This window comes from Rhinoderma darwinii, unplaced genomic scaffold (genome assembly GCF_050947455.1).
Source record: "Rhinoderma darwinii isolate aRhiDar2 unplaced genomic scaffold, aRhiDar2.hap1 Scaffold_455, whole genome shotgun sequence".
In the NCBI taxonomy this organism is placed as follows: domain Eukaryota; kingdom Metazoa; phylum Chordata; class Amphibia; order Anura; family Rhinodermatidae; genus Rhinoderma; species Rhinoderma darwinii.
Genome location: NW_027463967.1, coordinates 98768 through 108516, shown reverse-complemented (window position 1 = coordinate 108516; position 9749 = coordinate 98768). Strand labels below are relative to the sequence as shown.

Sequence of the window (9749 nt, the reverse complement as noted above, 5' to 3'; positions counted from 1 at the left end):
TAGTACACAGGCATATATCTATATACTGATAGTACACAGGCATATATCTATATACTGATAGTACACAGGCATATATCTATATACTGATAGCACACAGGCATATATCTATATACTGATAGTACACAGGCATTTATCTATATACTGATAGTACACAGGCATATATCTATATACTGATAGCACACAGGCATATATCTATATACTGATAGAACACAGGCATATATTAGTACACAGCCATATATCTATATACTGATAGTACACAGGCGTATATCTATATACTGATAGTACACAGGCGTATATCTATATACTGATAGTACACAGGCGTATATCTATATACTGATAGTACACAGGCATATATCTATATACTGATAGTACACAGGCATATATCTATATACTGATAGTACACAGGCATATATCTATACACTGATAATACACAGGCATATATCTATACACTGATAATACACAGGCATATATCTATATACTGATAGTACACAGGCATATATCTATATACTGATAGTACACAGGCATATATCTATATACTGATAGCACACAGGCATATATCTATATACTGATAGTACACAGGCATATATCTATATACTGATAGCACACAGCCATATATCTATATACTGATAGTACACAGGCATATATCTATATATTGATAGTACACAGGCATATATCTATATACTGATAGCACACAGGCGTATATCTATATACTGATAGTACACAGGCATATATCTATATACTGATAGTACACAGGCATATATCTATATACTGATAGTACACAGGCATATATCTATACACTGATAGTACACAGGCATATATCTATATACTGATAGCACACAGGCATATATCTATACACTGATAGCACACAGGCATATATCTATATACTGATAGTACACAGCCATATATCTATATACTGATAGTACACAGGCATATATCTATATACTGATAGTACACAGGCATATATCTATATACTGATAGTACACAGGCATATATCTATATACTGATAGTACACAGGCATATATCTATATACTGATAGTACACAGGCATATATCTATATACTGATAGCACACAGGCATATATCTATATACTGATAGCACACAGGCATATATCTATACACTGATAGTACACAGGCATATATCTATACACTGATAATACACAGGCATATATCTATATACTGATAGTACACAGGCATATATCTATATACTGATAGTACACAGGCAGATATCTATATACTGATAGTACACAGGCATATATCTACATACCAGTATATTAGCCTGTGCACTGATAGTACACAGGCAGCTGTTAGGACATACCTCAATATGCCCTAACAACAGGAAATATGGTAGGACAGCCATGGGGTCCTTCAATGGACCCTGGGCTGTCTGCCCATATATGGTATGTCCCTCAATCGCGTCACAGGGATTCCTGCGATGCGATCCAAGGGGCATCTCCCTTTCTCCTGAATGCTGCAGTCCGCTGTGATCGCAGCATTCAGGGGAATAGCGGCGGACATGAGGTTTCTCTGATCTCCGCCGTTATAGAGGGGGGCTGTGGCTGTGTAATACAACCATTGCCCCGCTCCTGACATAAGTGAGAGCGCTGTCAGCATGAGGTGATGCGGCCGGCGCTGCACTATAATAAGCGGCGGTGCAGGCACTGAAGACAGAACATGGGGGTGTTTTGCAGCACGCCCGCCATGTTCTGTCTTCAGTGCCGGCAATCATTAGTGCAGCGCTGGCCGCAACGCATCATCCTGACCCCGCGCACTCGTCATGACTCAGGAGCCGGGCAATGACTATCACACAGCCGCAGCCCCGCTCTCATACATTCATGTGTTACTATACTGAGCTGTGCGGCCGCAGAGCTAAGTATCGAAATACATGAAATAACGGTATCGAAACAGTATGGAAGTTTCGAGGCATCGTGCATCCCTAACGGTCATAGATGTGGTCATAGAGTTTGGTGGTTTCTTATGTTGATCTGTTAGATTCTTCGCACTCTCTGCTGTATTGTACTGAATTGTTACATATGTGAAATCAGGGGGAAGATCTGACTATTATTAAAACAGAGGATGAAGAAGAAGAGCGAGTGAGGGTCGATCAACCGTGTAAGAGTGAACCGGAGGAGGAAATTCCAGGAGGTGTTACCAGAGGTCAGTAATAATGAATTTAGAAAGTGAACTCCGTGGTTTATTAAGCAGGACCTGCTGTGTTATTTGTTGTTGTTTTTTTAACCACATTCCTCCCCTTATACTTGGCGTCCTCCAGATTCCAACGCTGTCATTTTCTTTTTTGCCCCCCTCCATGTTGTTCCACTACAGCCCTTACTCAGTTTTGCACCTAACATATGCGTGTTGTAATTAAAGGTACAAAGAGGAGACACCATCTCTCCTCAGTAGGCGTTGCCTCACTTTTTGTTGTGACGCTGTCCAATCAGAGCGGACCGCTTCACAGCGATGCAGAAAACCTGCTGATTTTGTGAAATTTCCTGCAGGTCTTTTGCATCGCTGTGAGGCTGTCCACTATGATTAGATAGCGTCACAGCAATGAGCGAGTCAACATCTACCGAGGAGAGAAAAGGTCTTCTCCTTTCTGTTCTCTTTAAGGTGGGGTTCCTCCTTAGTTCTACATTACAGTAACACGTCAGACACTGTATTATACATAGTGTAGGACCTGAGGGAGCTGTGACTGCACATAGAAGTTCTCTACAAGGTGTTCTATGAATCCGGTCATGCACTAGGTTTAGCATCAGATTTTGGGGGGCAGCGGCTGCGATTAACAGCTGCACTCTAGGCCGAGATCTAGGAAAGCTCAGTTCAACCACTTAAAGAGAATGTGTCATCAGAAAATGATCTATTGTACAAATCAAGTTTCTGTTAAACATATTTTTTATGATTTTTTGGTGGTTTTTTTTTATATTATTTTTTTATGTCTTTATCTAATCTTGCAGTTTTCCCTCTGGCCAATGAGTCTCATAGTAGACTACTCCTTACAGTTCTCAGCAGTCATCTCATTATCATCACAGGCAGGATTACACTGACAGGTAACATCTATATATGTAGATAACAAAGAATCCACCATTCATAATAGACTCACCCTTCCTGTTCTGTAGAGATCATTTCTCAGCACTCATCTCATTATCATCACAGGCAGGATTACACTGACAGGTAACATCTATATATAGATAATACAGAATCCACCATTCATAATGGACTGACCCTTCCTGTTCTGTATAGATCACTTCTCATCACACCTCTCATTATCATCACAGGCAGGATTACACTGACAGGTAACATCTATATATGTAGATAACAAAGAATCCACCATTCATAATAGACTGACCCTTCCTGTTCTGTAGAGATCATTTCTCAGCACTCATCTCATTATCATCACAGGCAGGATTACACTGACAGGTAACATCTATATATAGATAATACAGAATCCACCATTCATAATGGACTGATCCTTCCTGTTCTGTAGATATCATTTCTCAGCAGTCATCTCATTATCATCACAGGCAGGATTACACTGACAGGTAACATCTATATATAGATAATACAGAATCCACCATTCATAATAGACTGATCCTCCCTGTTCTGTAGAGAACATTTCTCAGCACTCATCTCATTATCGTCACAGACAGGATTACACTGACAGGTAACATCTATATATAGATAATACAGAATCCACCATTCATAATGGACTGACCCTTCCTGTTCTGTATAGATCACTTCTCATCACACCTCTCATTATCATCACAGGCAGGATTACACTGACAGGTAACATCTATATATGTAGATAACAAAGAATCCACCATTCATAATAGACTGACCCTTCCTGTTCTGTAGAGATCATTTCTCAGCACTCATCTCATTATCATCACAGGCAGGATTACACTGACAGGTAACATCTATATATAGATAATACAGAATCCACCATTCATAATGGACTGACCCTTCCTGTTCTTTATAGATCACTTCTCATCACACCTCTCATTATCATCACAGGCAGGATTACACTGACAGGTAACGTGTATATATAGATAACACAGGATCCACCATTCATAATGGACTGACCCTTCCTCTTCTGTATAGATCACTTCTCATCACACCTCTCATTATCATCACAGGCAGGATTACACTGACAGGTAACATCTATATATAGATAATACAGAATCCACAATTCATAATGGACTGACCCTTCCTGTTCTGTATAGATCACTTCTCATCACACCTCTCATTATCATCACAGGCAGGATTACACTGACAGGTAACGTGTATATATAGATAACACAGGATCCACCATTCATAATGTACCATCTCATTATCATTACAGGCAGGGTTACACTGACAGGTTACACCTATATATATATATACTTGATTTTGCGTGTTTGTGTGTGTGTGTGTGTGTGGGGGGGGGGGGGGGGGGTGTGCTTGCCGCTGATTCTTCAAAACAGCTGATAAGCGGCTATGAAGTATCATCGGCGCGCGTTAACACTCCGCTCTGCCCCACACACTCACACACACACACACACACACACACACACACACACACACACACACAGCACTGCAGACACGAGAAAAGTGTTAAAGGGGTCGTCCAGGAAAACATGGCGCCGCACCTGTCCTCAGGTCGGGTGTGGTATTACAGCTCTGTCCTATTCACTTCAATGGAGGTGAACTGCAATACCAGACACAACCCGAGGACAGGTGCGGCGCTTTGTCTCCAATCCGGACACCCCTTCTGTCCTGAGATGACCCGACGGGGGAGGCGGGTGTCAGAGCCACCCACCGCCATCACTGCAGACAGAACCACAACTACGGCATGAGGGCAGGGCTTGTCCTGAGTGCACTGTCTCTCGTTATGGACAGATTTATAGTCACATGAACCCCGTCAGATGAACCGGTAACCTAGGTCCGATCACATGACAGAGGGGGATCACCAAAAACGCTGTGCACCCTCAGCCCGTCCATCCAGCCATTTCCTGGTTATATCTGCGTCTGGGAAAGCTGGGTGACCACCATTACCCCTCCTACTGGAGTGTGAGAGGTTCATTAGTCACATCCCCAAACACTCCAGTAGGAGGGGTAATGGTGGTCACCCAGCTTTCCCAGACCCCTGAACGGAAAATCTCTCTAGTTGTGCTGAGAATGTTTGGGAATGTGACAGGGGTCTGGGAAAGCTGGGTACCACTCTAACACCAGGCATATTATCACCCAGCATTGCCAGGACAGTTACATCATGTGTCCTTTATACAGAGTCTCCTGCACGACTACAGGGGGGGCCGTCGGGTGGGGGGGGGGTCACGAGAGCGGGGGTCTGTGAGATAGAGAGTGGGACAGACACACACACACCTTACATGCAGTGCAGCTGGTCTTCATGATGGCGCCTGCTATCTCCCTGCAAACAGCTGCTCTGCTGTGTGACTCTGACCTGCGTCTGCGCAGTACAAAGCCAGATAGCAGAGGCAATGGACGGGAGGCGTTCATTGACTCCTATGCACTGTAGCTGCCGTATTCCATCTTTGTACGTGTCGTTAATCAACACATACAGAGATGACAAAAAAAATGGCAGTCCCCATAGAGAAGAAAAAGACAGAAAAAAATAAAAAGTGCAACAAAAAAACACAAATAAATACAATTTATTTTAATGACCTACTAAAAGCAATAGTATATAAAAAATAAAATTTTCCGTGACACCTTCCCTTTAAAGAGCTGCAACAGTGTGTATATATGTATGTGTGTGTATGTATGTGTGTATATATGTGTGTGTATGTATGTGTATATATGTATGTGTATATATGTATGTGTGTGTATGTATGTGTATATATATATATGTGTGTGTATGTATGTGTATATATGTATGTGTCTGTATGTGTGTGTATGTATGTGTATATATGTATGTGTATGTGTGTGTGTATGTATTTGTATATATGTATGTGTATATATGTATGTGTATATATATATATATGTATGTGTGTGTATGTATGTGTATATATGTATGTGTATATGGATGTGTATATATGTATGTGTATATATGTATGTGTGTGTATGTATGTGTATATATGTATGTGTATATATGTATGTGTATATATGTATGTGTGTGTATATATGTATGTGTGTGTATGGATGTGTGTATATGTGTGTGTGTATGTATGTGTATATATGTATGTGTATATATGTGTGTGTATATATATATATATATATATGTATGTGTGTGTATGTATGTGTATATATGTATGTGTATATATGTATATGTGTATATATGTGTGTGTATGTATGTGTATATATGTATGTGTATATATGTATGTGTATGTATGTGTATATATGTGTGTGTATGTATGTGTATATATGTATGTGTATATATGTATGTGTGTGTATATATGTATGTGTATATATATATATATATATATGTGTGTATATATATATATATATATATATATATAACACGCACACACGCACACATAAATAACGGGTAAATCTATTTTCAAAAATGACAAAATTGTTTATTTTTCAATTTTTTTTGTGATTTTTCTGCTCATAATAAAATTGTGAAACATGGAATTAATTAAACTAATCTAGAAAATGAAAGCCTCATAAGTCTTGTAAAAATCAAAGTTAAAATAGTTGTGATATTCAAAGCGGTTGCAAAGTTATTATCGTCTAAAGAAGTGCAAATCAGAAATGGAAAATGTGACCTGGACGCAGGGGCATCAATGACCCCTGGTCATGAAAGGGTTAATTATGGACCGAAAATACAATTGACAAAATCTACAATCAATATATATATATATACCGTATTTTTCGGACTATAAGGCGCAGTTTTTAGCAAGAATAAATCTTGCTAACAAGTCCCTGCGTGTTCTAGTCGGCAGTGCCGGGCCCCCTGACCGCTCCTTACTTAACCCCTTCCCGTGATGTGCCAGCACATCATCAGGCGGGGAGGGGATGATGTATGGAGCGGGCTCACGCGCTGAGCCTGCTCCATACACTGCAGGTGTCAGCTTCTGACACGCTGCACTACCGGCTAGGAACAGAGATGGCGCTGTTTAACTAGTTAAATACTGCGGTCAATAGCGACCGCGGCATTTATATTGGTTTTCCTACGAAGGACATTTATGACATATCCACAGGTGTAATATCTCTAGAACGGGGCCCCCTAAGCCCCATTCCATCTTACCCGGCTCCGCGGTCTTCCGGCCACTTCACTTCCTGGTTACATGTTCTGAGCTACGCAGTTTCCGCAACTCCCATAGAACTGAATAGTAGTTACGGCTACAGAGTAGCACGCTACGCTGCTTCTATAACTGACATTCACTACTATGGGAGTTCCGGAAACAGCGTAGCTCAGCGAGTTACGCTGTTTCCGTAACTCATCCATGTATTGCAGTGTATTGTACCAGCGATCTAATGATCACTGGTTCAAGTCCCCTAGGGGAACTAATAAAATGTGTGTAAAAAAAAAAACATTTCCCATTATTCCCCAAGAACAATGTAAAAATAATAATAAAATTGGTATCGCTGCATCGGTAAAAGTCCGGAACTATTACAACATAGCATTATTTGACTCACACAGTGAACGGTGTAACAATGTTTTATTTAAAACCCCCGACTGTCTGTATTCTTCTACCATATTACGTTATAAATGGCCGCTCTGTTGTAACGGTTCACTGGGATACGCTTCTTGTGATGTCATCTAGAATGTGGGCAGATTCTATTTCTCTGAGCGTGACGTCCTCTAGAGAATCTGAGTGTGATGTCATGTGAAGGGCGGGGCCTGTGATCTGCATGTGTTCCGTTTGCACATAATGGCCCTCAGGTTGTGACATCATCAAGTTTATAAATTGGGGTCACACATTGACCGCGGTGTCAGTTTCTCTTGCTGGCTCTCATCATGGACGTGTCTCATATGAAGAAGAGGAGGATGGTGATGTTTCCAATGATGAGTGTTGTAGAGAAGATGGAGGTTGGCGGACACCAATTTCCGGAGGACGTGGAGATGGAGGAGGAGGATGAGAAGATGGAGGCTGGCGGACGCCAGTTTCCAGAGGACGTGGAGATGGAGGAGGAGGATGAGAAGATGGAGGTTGGCGGACGCCAGTTTCCAGAGGACGTGGAGATGGAGGATGGGAAGATGGAGGTTGGCGGACGCCAATTTCCAGCTCCTGATGTGGAGATGGACGACCTTTCGGGGGCTACGGTTAACATCAGGGCCTCCAACCCCCGAAAGAGAAAGTGGCCATTTTAGTAACATCTGCCACTTGGGGCCCATTTACCATCAGGGCCCCCAACCCCCGGGAGAGATAGCGGCCATCTTATTTCCATCTGCCGCTCAGGGCCCATTTACCATCTTTAGGTGAGGTAAGTGCCGTCCACTGATGATCTTCTCACCTCACGACTCTTCTACAGCCGCCTGGACACTGAATTTCTGATTTGTTTTGCAGTTGTCACCCCAACATCGTGGTCTTTACCACCTAAACCATCAGAAATTCCCATGAAGACTCCTCCAGTGATGAGCAGACGCGAGATCCGGTAAGTCTGACGTCTTCCGCTCGTCTTCATCTTCTCCTTGTGGTGAAGGTTTTGTGAATTTTTTTGCTTATTTGTATTTTTTCCTTTTCTAGGATCCGACTTTGAAAAATATGAAAAAAGTTTTCGGTTTCTTCTGATCCAGGATCGAGCTGTGTAAGGGTGGACCGGCGGCCATATCCACGGGTGAAGAAGGACCGTCCCCCTCTTCATCTCACCGATCATCGCATGTTAAAGGGCCGGAGCCACAGAAAACCGCACAGAAATTCTACCAGATTCTATAATAAACAGAATTATTTTTACCATTTTTAGTGTTTTCATTTCTAGATTGGGGAATTTATCCAGGGAACCTGTGTTCTATGGGGATCCGAAGGTTATAGGTGTAATACTCTGCAGAATATATCACTATGTATCTGTCAGGAGGTGGAGAGGACAGAGCAATGTTCTGCAGATATCTAGAAAGGTCAGTGGTGTAATAATCTGCAGAATATATCACCATATATCTGTCATGTGATACAGGAGCAATGTTCTGCAGATCTGTAGAGAGGTCAGTGGTGTAATACTCTGCAGAATATATCACTATGTATCTGTCAGTAGAGGACAGAGCAATGTTCTGCAGATCTGTAGAGAGGTCAGTGGTGTAATAATCTGCAGAATATATCACTATGTATCTGTCAGTAGAGGACAGAGCAATGTTCTGCAGATATCTAGAGAGGTCAGTGGTGTAATAATCTGCAGAATATATCACCATATATCTGTCATGTGATACAGGAGCAATGTTCTGCAGATCTGTAGAGAGGTCAGTGGTGTAATAATCTGCAGAATATATCACTCTGTATCTGTCAGTAGAGGACAGAGCAATGTTCTGCAGATCTGTAGAGAGGTCAGTGGTGTAATACTCTGCAGAATATATCACTCTGTATCTGTCAGTAGAGGACAGAGCAATGTTCTGCAGATATCTAGAGAGGTCAGTGGTGTAATAATCTGCAGAATATATCACTCTGTATCTGTCATGTGATACAGGAGCAATGTTCTGCAGATCTGTAGAGAGGTCAGTGGTGTAATAATCTGCAGAATATATCACTATGTATCTGTCAGTAGAGGACAGAGCAATGTTCTGCGGATCTCTAGAGAGGTCAGTGGTGTAATAATCTGCAGAATATATCACTCTGTATCTGTCAGTAGAGGACAGAGCAATGTTCTGCAGATATCTAGAGAGGTC

At 41.7% G+C, this 9749-nt stretch overlaps 1 long non-coding RNA gene across 1 annotated transcript; it reads left to right on the top strand.

Moving 5' to 3' along the window:
• Positions 1-1960: 1960 nt before the first annotated feature.
• LOC142717129 (uncharacterized) lies at positions 1961-8832 on the top strand. The gene is made up of 3 exons (XR_012871793.1): positions 1961-2152; positions 8443-8530; positions 8623-8832. It is a non-coding gene; the product is annotated as an uncharacterized LOC142717129 (long non-coding RNA).
• The last annotated feature ends 917 nt before the right edge of the window (positions 8833-9749 follow it).